Raw genomic sequence first — 12,893 nt, 5'->3', positions numbered from 1 at the left:
GCCATTTATTCCATGGCGCTTTACATGTGAGGGGGGTATACATAAAAACAAGTACAATAATCTTAAACAATACAAGTCATAACTGGTACAGGAGGAGAGAGGACCCTGCCCGCGAGGGCTCACAATCTTCAAGGGATGGGTGATAATACAGTAGGCGAGGGTAGAGCTGGTCGTGCAGCGGTTTGGTCGATCGGTGGTTACTGCAGGTTATAGGCTTGTCGGAAGAGGTGGGTCTTCAGGCTCTTTTTGAAGGTTTCGATGGTAGGTGAGAGTCTGATATGTTGTGGTAGAGAGTTCCAGAGTAGGGGTGATGCGCGAGAGAAATCTTGTATGCGATTGTGGGAAGAGGAGATAAGAGGGGAGTAGAGAAGGAGATCTTGTGAGGATCGGAGGTTGCGTGCAGGAAAGTACCGGGAGACGAGGTCACAGATGTATGGAGGAGACAAGTTGTGGATGGCTTTGTATGTCATGGTTAGGGTTTTGTAATGGAGTCTCTGGGCAATTGGGAGCCAGTGAAGGGATTGACAGAGGGGAGAAGCTGGGGAATAGCGGGGGGACAGGTTCACACGTTGCATTTTTTTCACGTTTCCGTGGCGGTTTTAACCGCGCGAAAACGCGAAAAATAAGCATCCCATGCATTCCTATGGGATTCCGCAATGCTGTGCTAATGCTGCGGTTTTTACCGCGGTGGAATCGCTTCGCGGTAAAAACCGCAGCATGCTCATTAATTTTGCGGAATCGCGGCGATCCTGCACCCATAGGAATGCATTGTTCCGCTTACTTCCCGCATGTGGCTGTGCACACCATGCGGAAAGTAAGCAGAACATTTGCGGATGGTACCCACGGTCCGGAGGAGAGGAGACTGTCCTCCGGGCTTTGGGTACCATATCCCTGTAAAAAATAGAATTTAAAATAAAAAATATTGTTATTCTCACCTTCCGACATCCCGCGCTGCCTTCCTGCCTCTCTCCACGCTCTCGTTCCCAGTAAGCCTTTGCGAAAATGCCCGCGATGGCGCCCGTTCTCGCGGGAGCGCGAAGTCTCGCGGTCATTCGCGCGACGTCATCGCGAATAACCGCTAGACGTCGCGATCCCGCGAGAAAGTACGTAATCGCGGGCATTTTCTCAAAGGATTACTGGGAACGGCTGCGCGGAACGTCGGAAGGTAAGAATAACACCATTTTTTATTTTTTTTTACATTATATCTTTTACTACTGATGCTGCATAGGCGGCCTCAGTAGTAAAAAGTTGGTCACACTTGTCAAACACTATGTTTGATGAGTGTGACCAACCTGTCAATCAGTTCTCCAAGCGATGCTACAGATCGCTTGGAAAACGCTAGCATTTTGCAAGCTAATTACGCTTGCAAAATGCTAGTTTTTCCGCGGGAAAATCGCGGGAATTTAAAATGCGATTTTCCCGCAGAATGGAATTCCGGAATTCTCGCGGTAATTTCCGCCAGAGTTCCGGTACGTGTGAACTTAGCCTTATACTTCAACTTGATAAACCTTATAATGACTGTATTGTGACATCATTAGATTTATTATCCCTATAGTGTAACATCATTTTGTCTATCTACCTTGCACTGTATGTTCACAAAACATATTACTGTATCGTGACATCACTGGAGCCAGGGGCGTACATAGAAATCATGGTACCCCATAGCAAAAAATCCTACTTGTCTATCCACCCACCAACAAAAAAAAATCAGCTGGGTCACAGAAAGCATATTCCACAACTTTGCAACTCTTACAAAGTAATTATGCCCCTACTGATGCCCACACACTAAGATACCCCTTTCATAGCCCCCATAAATCATGATGTCAACAAATTTGGCCCCAAACACAGTAAGATACTCCCGCAGTGAATTTGTCCACACACACAGAAAGATGGCCCTACACTACCCCCACAAAGTATGACACCCCTACAGTGACTCCAATACAGTTTGATGGTCCCCATAATCCAACACACACAGTATGATGACCCAACACCTCCCTCTACACAATATGATGGCCCACACACATATTTCTATACAGCATGTTGGCCCTCTATACCATGCAGTGGCCCCCACACAATCCTTCACACTGTATAATGGCCTACACACAGTATAATGGCCTCCACTAGCCATCCAAACAATATAATGGCTCCCCACATAGCCCTCCAGACAGTGTAATGGTCCCTACACAAACCACCACACAGTATAATGCTCCCTCACAGCTCTCCACAGTATAATGGACCCCACACAGCCCTGCACACAGTATAGTGGACCCCACACAACCCTGCACATAGTTTTAGCCCCCATATTGCCCCCCAAACATAATAATTGGCCTCCACAGAGCTCTCCAACTGTGTAATGTTCACCACACAGCCCTCTAAACAGTGTAATTGGCCCCACACAGGCCTCTAAACAGTACAGTGGCTCCCCACATAGTTCTCCAAATAGTATGATGGCCCCTCAAATAGCTCTTCAAATAGTATGATGCCCTCCAATAGTATGATGGCCCCCACATAGCACTCCAAATAGTACAATAGCCCCCCCAAATAGCCCTGCAAATAGTATGAAGTCCCCTCCAATAGCAAGATGGCCACCATATAGCACTCCAAATAATATGATGTTCTCCACATAATACTCCAAATTGTATGATGGCTCACAAACAGCTCTCCGAATAGTATGATACCCCCAAATAGTATGATGACCCCCACACAGCACTGTAAATAGTATTGTGGTGTCAACATAGCCCTCCAAATAGTTTGATGACCCAAAATAGTATGATAACCCCACACACAGCACTCCAAATAGTATAATTGCCCCCAAAAAGCCCTCTGAATAGTATGATGCCCCCCACATAGCCCTGCAAAGAGAATGATGTCCCCCATATAGCTCTAGAAATAGTATGATGGCCATAAAATAGGCCTTCAAATAGTATGATGGCCCCACAAATAGCCTTTCAAATAGTATGATGGCTTCCCAAGTATCATGATGGCCCCCACATAGCACTCCAAATAGTATGATGTCCCAAAAATAGTATTATGGCCCCCAAAAGTAATGATAAAAAAATGAAACATACCCGCCTCTCCCTGTTCCCTTTCTGCTCTGGTCTCTGCAGTGTGTGGTCTGCACTGCTTAGCACAGCGGTCGAGATGTAATGACATCATTATGCACACTGTGCGGAGACGTCAGTTGAGCAGGGAAAATAATGGAGGAGGGAGCGTCAGCTGATGCTTCCTCCTCTATCATTACTTTCAACTGTATCGGGAGATCCAGGATGCAGATACATTTGAAGGTCGGGTCCAGGGGTGATGCTGTTGCTAGAACCAGGCCCTCAGATTCACAGGCCCCATACTGGCCATGTGATCTGCTGCTATTAGTAGTACACCACTGACTGGAGATTTTATTCTTATGGTGTCACATCATTGTGTCTATCTTCCTTTTACTATGACTTCAATGTTTATTTTCCACTTACTATGACATCATTGCGTCTATCTTCCTTGTACTGTGGCTTCAGTATTTCTTATCAATGTGCTTTGGCATCATGATCTCCTTGTGTGAACTATTCAGGTACTTAGATATAACTATAATAATTACATTCCTGTGTGCATTTTTAGAAGCCCAAGGACTGGTGCAAGATGGGACCCAGTAGTTCCTGTGTCAAATAAGCGGATAACAGTTTTATAAACTGATTTTTCCTCATCAAGATTTACCTTCAACACTAGAAGTGTCTCTGTGGCATGAAATCATGTATTTGGGTCAATTCTACGTTTTTTTGGTCTTCCTTATGACTTAATGTAGAAATATGATTGTGATTCATAATCAAAGGAGGCTTTGATGGAATTCAATAAATGCCCTTAAGAACTGTTTAGGTATGCATTCTGCACATCTTTCTCTTTAATTGTTACTAGTTTTCCATTGGTTATTATTAGTTATGTTGGTGTAACATTTTCAGCGCTTACTATAATTGTGTGTGTTTTATGTAATGCTTAGGCTTGTTTTACACTTGCGGTTTTTTGCGCTGTATTTTAGCGCTAAAAAACGCATGCGCTTTCCCCCCCTATATTTTGCATGGGATGCGCTTATGTGCGCATACACATGCGTTTGTAGGCGTTTTTACGCGCATGCGTTTTTTTGTGGTGTGCGCTCGGGCGCACAAAATGCATCCTGTTGCATTTTTTTGGCATCCGACTTGCCTAAAAAAAATGCATATGCGTGCAATTCGTTTTTTTACAGCAAGACTCCCATTGTAAGTCTATGGGTGCGCATATGTGCGCATTGGAATGCTCATGTATGCGTTTTTTTGCACATGCGTTTTTTTGTTGAGCATTGGTTAGACAATGGAAATTAGGAGTTAGGGTTGTTTAAGGGGGGTTAGGGTTTGGGTTAGGGTTAGTATGGTTTGGTTAAGGGTTAGAGTTTAGGGTTAGTTAGGGTTAGGGTTTGGGTTAGGGTTAGTAGGGTTTGGTTAAGGGTTAGGGTTAGGGTTAGTATGGTTTGGTTAAGGGTTAGGGTTAGTATGGTTTGGTTAAGGGTTAGGGTTAGTATGGGTTGGTTAAGGGTTAGGGTTAGGGTTAGTAAAGTCATGGTTTGGGTTAGTGTTAATCCTAACCCTATCTTGATTTTTTTGGTGAGGCCAACTAATGTTGGAAAAAAGCGCAAACGCGGTAAAAACACACTAAAAACGCTGCGTTTTTTCATGCATGCGCATAAAAATGCTTGAAAAAAAACGCAGCATTTCTATGCGTTTGTATGCGTTTTTTCCATGCGTTTTTTTGCAGGAAAAACGCGCTGCAAAAAAAAGCAAGTGTGAAAGTAGCCTTAAAGGGGTTTTCCTGTCTTAAGATACTGATGACCTATCCATAATTTAGACTGCTAAATGATCTGATATATCTGATATAGGATAGGTCATCAATATCAGGTCAGAAAGGGTAGGATGGGGGAGCTTCCCCCTGGCATTTAGCGAATTATTGCTCATCCACCATACAGATATAAACTGGAACAAAGCTAAAATTGAACAAATCTGCCAAAAATGTGTAGTGTCCACTCCTGGGTACTGCAGTTAAGTCATCAATCTCTTAACCCTGGAAACCCTATTTAAACTATTTTCAAGCCAGGACAAATCTGTCATATAACAGATACTCCCAGCAACTAACAGACTCTATTGCTTGTTACAGTGTCTATCATACTGGAAAAAAATGGGACATCATTCTGTGCCATTTTTCTTGTATTTTTCATGTAATGTGCCATGAAAGTTCATAAAGGAGTTAAGGAACCACTATCATAGATGTAGGCCTAAGGTACTGGTCAGTGAGCAATATTTGCAGCTCATGAAATTTGGATAGATAGTATTACAATGCACATTGATTCCAGCCTACATGTTTCCATTTGCAATTACTGTCATACAGTCAGCACGTGAAAATGATTTATTAATGCCTTGCTAAAACAATAGATTGTTGTATGGATTTGCAAAAGATGGCCTTAAAAATAGGAAAATTATATAATAATGTAAATCCTTCACAATTACTGACCTGTAACTTGTCAATGAAGGCAGCATCTAGAGCAGGGGTGGGGAATGTTTTTTTCAGCCAGGGTTTTTTTTGGATATTTATACCATCATTCAAGGCCTGTACAAACTTATCGACTTTAAATTTATTCTTTTATATTTGGTCAAACATTTAATTAACTCACCCTTAATGTAATGGCTGAAGCTGCTTCTCTTTGGTGAGAAGTTAAGTGGTATTGATGATACTATTCAAAACTGCTTTTCCAGATTTGAGTTAGTCTGAAGCACAGTTGAATCTTTGTCTTTAATTTTGAAAGGAACTCACAGCAATAAGTACTGAACACAGATGTATATTACACTACTAGATGGTGACCCGATTCTATCGAATCGGGTATTCTAGAGTCTCTGTTAAAATAAAAAATATTTATATACTCACCTTCCGACGGCCCCCGGACTCTTTCTCTCCTCTCCATGCTCCCGGCATCTTCCGGTCCCAGTAATGCTTAGCGCGAAACATGTGAGAGTGACGTCATCTCCGGCCCTTCTCGCTAAGCATTACTGGGACCGGAAGATGCCAGAAGCGTGGTGAGAGGAGGGACAGAGTCCGGGGTCGCCGGAAGGTGAGTATATAACTATTTTTTATTTTAACAGAGACTCTAGAATACCCAATGCAATAGATTTGGGCCACCATCTAGTGTATTATACTCCTGTTACACCCGGAGCTGCTGTCACTGTTCTGCTGTTACCTAATGTATTGTACTCCAGTTACAGCCAGAGCTGCAGTCACTGTTCTGCTGTTACCTAATTTATTGTACTCCAGTTACACCCAGAGCTGCAGTCACTGTTCTGCTTTTACCTAATGTATTGTAGTCCAGTTACACCCAGAGCTGCAGTCACCATTCTGCTCTTACCTAATGTATTATACTCCCGTTACAGCCAGAGCTGCAGTCACTGTTCAGATCTTACCAAATGTATTGTACTCAAGTTACACCCAGAGCTGCTGTCACTGTTCTACTGTTATCTAATGTATTGTACTCCAGTTAATCCCAGAGCTGCAGTCACTGTTCTGCTTTTACCTAATGTATTGTAGTCCAGTTACACCCAGAGCTGCAGTCACTGTTCTGCTGTTACCTAATGTACTCCTGTTACACCCAGAGCTGCAGTCACTGTTCTGCTGTTACCTAATGTAGTGTACTCCAGTTACACCCAGATCTGCAGTCACTGTTCTGCTGTTTTCTAATGTATTGTACTCCAGTTACTCCCAGAGCTGCAGTCACTGTTCTGCTTTTACGTAATGTATTGTAGTAAAGTTACACCCAGAGCTTCAGTCACCATTCTGCTCTTACCTAATGTATTGTACTCCAGTTACACCCAGAGCTGCAGTCACTGTTCAGATCTTACCTAATGTATTGTACTCCAGTTACACCCAGAGCTGCATTCACTTTTCTGCTGTCACCTAATGTATTGTACGCAAGTTACACCCAGAGCTGCAGTCACTGTTCTACTGTTACCTAATTACCTAATGTATTGTACTCCAGAATAGGTACAGGACTGTGCCTGTGAAATGAGCAATGCAGCAGTGATGCCTTTAACTGCTGTAATGTGCCTGTACAATAAGCAATGCGGCCGTGTTGCCACGACGACTAAGCAAATGTCGCTGATTGGTCACTGCCTAACTGCCACGACCAATCAGCGAGGTGGGATTTCCATTACAGACAGACAGAATTAGACAATTATATAGTAGATATGTCTCCTCACAGTGGGAAATTCATCACTGCTCAAGTTACATTTCTAAAACTCAAGCAGTTAGAGGTCTGCTGTACACAACACATAGGAGACACCGTGGCTAGAGTTATGCGAACCCAAACAGTAAAGTATGGCGTCTGTACTGGACACCTACTGTTTGGGCACAGACACCGAACACGGACTTCACCAGGAAGTCCGTGTTACTGCTTGTGTTCGGCCCCCTGGACACCACCTGTTTGTTGTGCTGTCATGTGCATCAGTGCAGCAAACACCGCTTCTGATCAACGGTAAAATCATTACCGCCGGTCAAAGAGCTACAGCCGTGAGGAATAAATTTTGCCTCCAGTCACTGGCATAGGCTGATGGGACTACTGCTCCCATCAGCCTACGCCTGCTGCCGCTCATAACAGCGAGAGCAGGCAGCGGCTGATGGGAGTATTCAGCAGCTGGCGCTTGCTCTCTAAATAATAAAAATAAGAAAGAAAACAGCTTGGGTTCCCTGTACTTTTGACTACCCTCAGCTGTCAGCATTAGCAAGGCTGGTTATCAAAAATAGAGGGGTCCCCACGCAGTTTTTTTAAATTATTTAAATAAATAATTAAAAAAAAATGGCTGCTGGTATTTTCAGGCTGGTATGGAGCCATGCATATTGGCCCCCCCAGCCTGAAAATAGCAGCCCGCAGCTACCCAGAAAAGACACATCTATGAGATGCCCCAATTTTGGTGCATTGCCTAGCTCTTCCCACTTGCACTGTAGCGGTGGCAAGTGGGGTTCCGATTTGGGTGGTTGATGTCACCTACAGCTACCTCATTATGTTTGCACAATGGTCACATTTCCTTTTGCAGATAATGTACCTTAGAATTTTGTACATAGAAGTGGTTTATGTATATAGAGTGATGTACTTATTATGTTCTGCTATCAGGAGGTTAAGAGTTAACAAAGCAGCCCTGCTTTCCATATATGGCTGTCAGGAACTGGGGGGGTGAGGTTGCCCCAGTTGTCAGGGATTTATTAGATCCCACCAATTGTCACAACTTTATCATTTATTCATGGTTGTGGGTTATATAACCACCCACAACTTTTGTTTCCACCTTCAGTTCCGCTTTAGGAACTTGCAGCTCTCTGGCGCCCCCTTACCCTCAGGCCAGACAGGGAACTATACCTAGGATAAGTAGTCACCTGAAAGGCTGCCTTGCCATGTACTGGCTATTGGGCACTCTGCAGTGAGGGTGGTATGTATATCCCCAGTCCTAGGGCAGGTAATACACACATTAAACCTCCGTTCCATCACTGCCAGAGTTTCCCAAATCCCCCAGAACACTTTTCTGCCACCAGCTCCTCGTTAGATATCAGAACCAATATCGGGTCAGGAGCCCACCCACAGGGTAGCATAAATATAGCGCAGGTCATGGAGGTACGTTTATAGAGCAAGGAAAAACTAGACTAGTAAATTTATAGATTTACTCCAGAAAATATAGGCAGTGTTTACAAAAATATAAAAGATGTTACAAAAGAGACAAGATACAGTATATATAGATAGGTACAAAATGAAGGGGAATAAAATATGAAACTTACACATCTCAGTCACTGGCACACCATGTGGAGAAGGGTGGAGGGGAACCTTACCAGAGCAACAGGTCAAAATGCACATCTTTCCATAGATGATTCCCCGGGCAAAAGACTTCCCTTTGTCTGGGCCTCTGAGCTTTATACCTTTGCCCAAAACTAAGGGTCTCCCCCTCGATTACCTCACAGGGTGGATGGAGCTAGGGAATGTACTCCCCTTTTGAAAGTTACTAAAAACTTCTATTTGTCATAACAGCAAACCGCTGCATGACCAGCTCTACCCTCGCCTACTGTATCCTCACCCATCCCTTGTAGATTGTGAGCCCTGGCAGGCAGGGTCCTCTCTCATCCTGTACCAGTCGTGACTTGTATTGCTTAAGATTACTGTACTTGCATGCATTATGTATACCCCTCCAGACATGTAAAGCACCATGGAATAAATGGCGCTATAATAATAAATAATAATAATAATAATAACTCTGGGTGGAAATCTCAGAATGGGACGATGGGGGTATCATTTTTCTTATTATGACATTATCATATATCTACTGTATGTGTTACTGGGAAGCATATACCCTTTACTCCATTTCTGGTAGGTGCAGAAGCCCCAAAACGCCACTGTGAATAGCTTTAATTATGCAGATTGGAAAAATATAAGTTTCCTGCTTCTATGATTATCCTGTATTATTATATTTGAGTTTGAATGAACAAAGGAACTTTCAAATCCATGTGCTACAGAAAAACTGGATTTACCTGGTCAAAAGCCACATTCCCGAGGGAGGGGGGAAAGAGTGGCATAGAATTACACACAGGCAGTGGAAGAGAGAGGGAGGGAGTTGGACACTGCAGCTATGTGCCTGTTCATGGCAGCTCAGTGTGACACTGCACAAACTTGATGGGGGAGGGGAAGCACAAGCTCTGGAAGTGTACATAGAATGTAAACATATTCATATTTTCCTGACAATGGCCATAAGGTCACATGGTTAGACCACATGACCATGTCCTGGGTTTAAAACTTAGAGAGAAGAAGACCTGTTATTCGCACCAGTGTGTTGCTCAGGAAAAGTGAAGGAGCAGGTAGGAAACAGACAGAACTCCTGTAAAAGAGAAACCACAGCTCAGATAGCTGTGTGATCAGGATTGTACATATAAGCCAAAGTTGGGACTCAGAAATCACTGCACCATTGTTATATCTGCATGACTATATTGGAAAGTAACTGTGATTGCTGCATTGGAATTGAATCTCTGTTAAACCATTGTTTATCTGGATGTACCTGTGTATTCGTGCAACAAGTAATGTTTATCAATAGCCTCTCTGGCCTCCCTGTATTCTGGACTATTTGGAGTGCACCACATTACATCACACTGCCAGGAAACAAAGGTTAATTAAGAGCACCATGGCATCATGAACTTCGTTTTCTTTTTTTTTTGTCCCTGCCATAGTGAAGTGATACCATCTGCACACCACATGGTGTGTGACCTATGGCATAATAGTGCATCACGGCAGTACACCTCCATGCATGAAAGCGTGAGGCTGCTTGGATGTATTTTTATCATGTTTTTGACGCTGGTCTTTTTGGCATTTCATGCTTCAAATAAGGCTGTTTTGTTTTTGCTAATTCCTATTATTTGGCTTTGACAAATCTTTACTGATATTCTTTAAGTGCAGGATACATGCACTCTTGATGCATCTCTGCCTTGGAAACAGACGTGCATTTCAGTTTACGCTGAGTAAAATAAAAGCACAGTGTGCATTAGATTTCTATAAATCCCATCCACTTTGCTGGAACATTAAGATTCTACTTTTTGATGCAGCTAAAATACACAACAAAATCTAATTTTGGGAAAGTAGCCTTATACTGATAAGAAGACCGATATGTTTTCATACATGGGAGACCTGATCTCTTGCAATACTATTATGGTGCATAGCATTGGTGTACTTTTTAAAGTGAACCTGTCATGTAAAATAATGCAATTATCCTGCAGCTATGAGGTCAATCTGCAAGTTAATAACATTCTGATACCGACACCGTGTGCCTGTCGCACTGACAGCCCTGCTGCTGGAAGGAAATGCACTTTATTCCGCCCAGTAGCCTCGCTCTATCAGTCATAGGAGTGCAGGCGACGCGGCTTCAGTGACAGTTCAGTGCACAGAGAGTGGATGTAACCGAGTCTCCGACTGACAGCAGAATCGGCATTAGAGCTGGCAGCCACATCTGCAGGTTAATAGCGTTTTTTTTTTCAAATGACAGGTTTCTCTTAAGGCTACTGGTTTCCAATAGCATCAGAAAAATGAGTAAGAATTACCCTTTCCCTATTTGTTTACAGCATCCATGCAATAAAGTATTGGCACAGACAACAGACAACTAGATAAAGAGTAGGTGAAGTGTTGAACAGCCATTATGTGCAATTTCAAACAATAGAGAAGCTGTCAGATATAGCAAATAAAGCACTAAGTTCCCTTTTATCACTTTTTTTTTCATATGGTTGACACTGGCCCTACTGCTCAACACTTCAGCCTGAGTTTGTTCTGCCTTTTCAATTTATAGCTAGATACATTTCACAATGTGCAAAGTAACAAGAAGAGTAAAAAGCTGTACATGTCTGGTCTTGGTGGAAAAGGTGAATCAAAGGTATAATTTGGAGCAGGGGTCTCAAACATGTGGGGCGCATGTGGCCCCTCAGGCAGGGCTGGTTTTGGAGAAAGGGAGGTCCTGGGCAAAAGTTTACAGTGGGGCCCCATATGCTAACATGTTGCACCATCACACAAACATTTTGGCTGTATTTGTATGCGTTGCGTTCAGGCCGTTAACCCCTTAGTGACAGCCAATTTGGCACTTAATGGCCAATCCAATTTTTACAATTCTGAGCAGTGTCAATTTATGAGGTTAGAACTCTAGAACTCTTCAATGTATCCCACTGATTCAAAGAATGTTTTTTCGTGACATATTGTACTTCATGTTAGTGGAAAAATATATTCTATACAACTTGTGTTTATTTATGAAGAAAAAAGGAAATTGGGCAAAAATTTAGAAAATTTTGCAATTTTCAAAATTTTAATTTTTGTACCCTTAAATCAGAGAGTGGTGTCACACAAAATAGTTAATACATAACATTTCCCACATGTCATCTTTACATCAGCACAATTTTGGAAACATCATTTTTTTTTGTTAGAATGTTATAAGGGTTAAAAGTTGACCAGCGATTTCTCATTTTTCCAACAAAATTTACAAAACCATTTTTTAGGGACCACCTCACATTTAAAGTGAGTTTGGGGGGTCAATATAACAGAAAATTCCCAAAATTAACACCATTCTAAAAACTATACCCTCAAGGTGCGCAAAACCACATTCAAGAAGTTTATTAACCCTTCAGGTGCTTCACAAGAGCTAAAGCAATGTGGAAGGCAAAAATGAACATTTTACTTTTTTCACAAAAAATTTACTTTGGAACCAAGTTTTTTTATTTTCACAAGGATATCAGGAGAAAATGGACCACAAAATTTGTTGTACAATTTCTCCTGAGTACACCAATACCCAGCATGTGGGGGAAAGCCACTGTTTGGGCCCATTACAGGGCTCAGAAGGGAGGGAGCACCGCTTAACTTTTTGAACGCAAAATTGTCTGGAATCAATGGTAGCGCCATTGTAAGGAGGTTGACCGGACTGAGGGTACCTGCATTCCGGGTCCAGAACTATAAAAGCTGCACCCTCTTTTCCCGGGGAACCTTCCCTGCAGCATGAGGGAAGCCTGAGGGACCTTCCTGCAGTCCCGGAGAGGTAGGGCGAGACAGGTAGAAAGCGTGCCAGCAGCCGGTATATAAAACGGAAAAGCGCACGAAGGACGGGACTTTGGCGTGAACGCAGAGCAGTGCACAGAGCAGTGAGCGGCACACTCAGCTGCCCCTTCCCCCACCAGGTAGCGGCAATGCGATCTAGAGCGGGACCCCTGCCAGGAGATTAGCTTGGTGCAGAACAGAGCAGAGTCGCTGCAGAACAGAGCAGAGCCGATTGTGCCGCAGTCAGAGAGAGAAAAGTGCTTTGTCCGGGGAGTACCAGCGCCCCGAAGACCAGCGACCATCATTT

The sequence above is a fragment of the Dendrobates tinctorius genome, unplaced genomic scaffold (assembly GCF_039654945.1).
Source record: "Dendrobates tinctorius isolate UK_male_01 unplaced genomic scaffold, ASM3965494v1 ptg000265l, whole genome shotgun sequence".
Classification (NCBI taxonomy): Eukaryota; Metazoa; Chordata; class Amphibia; order Anura; family Dendrobatidae; genus Dendrobates; species Dendrobates tinctorius.
This window is presented reverse-complemented; position numbering follows the sequence as displayed.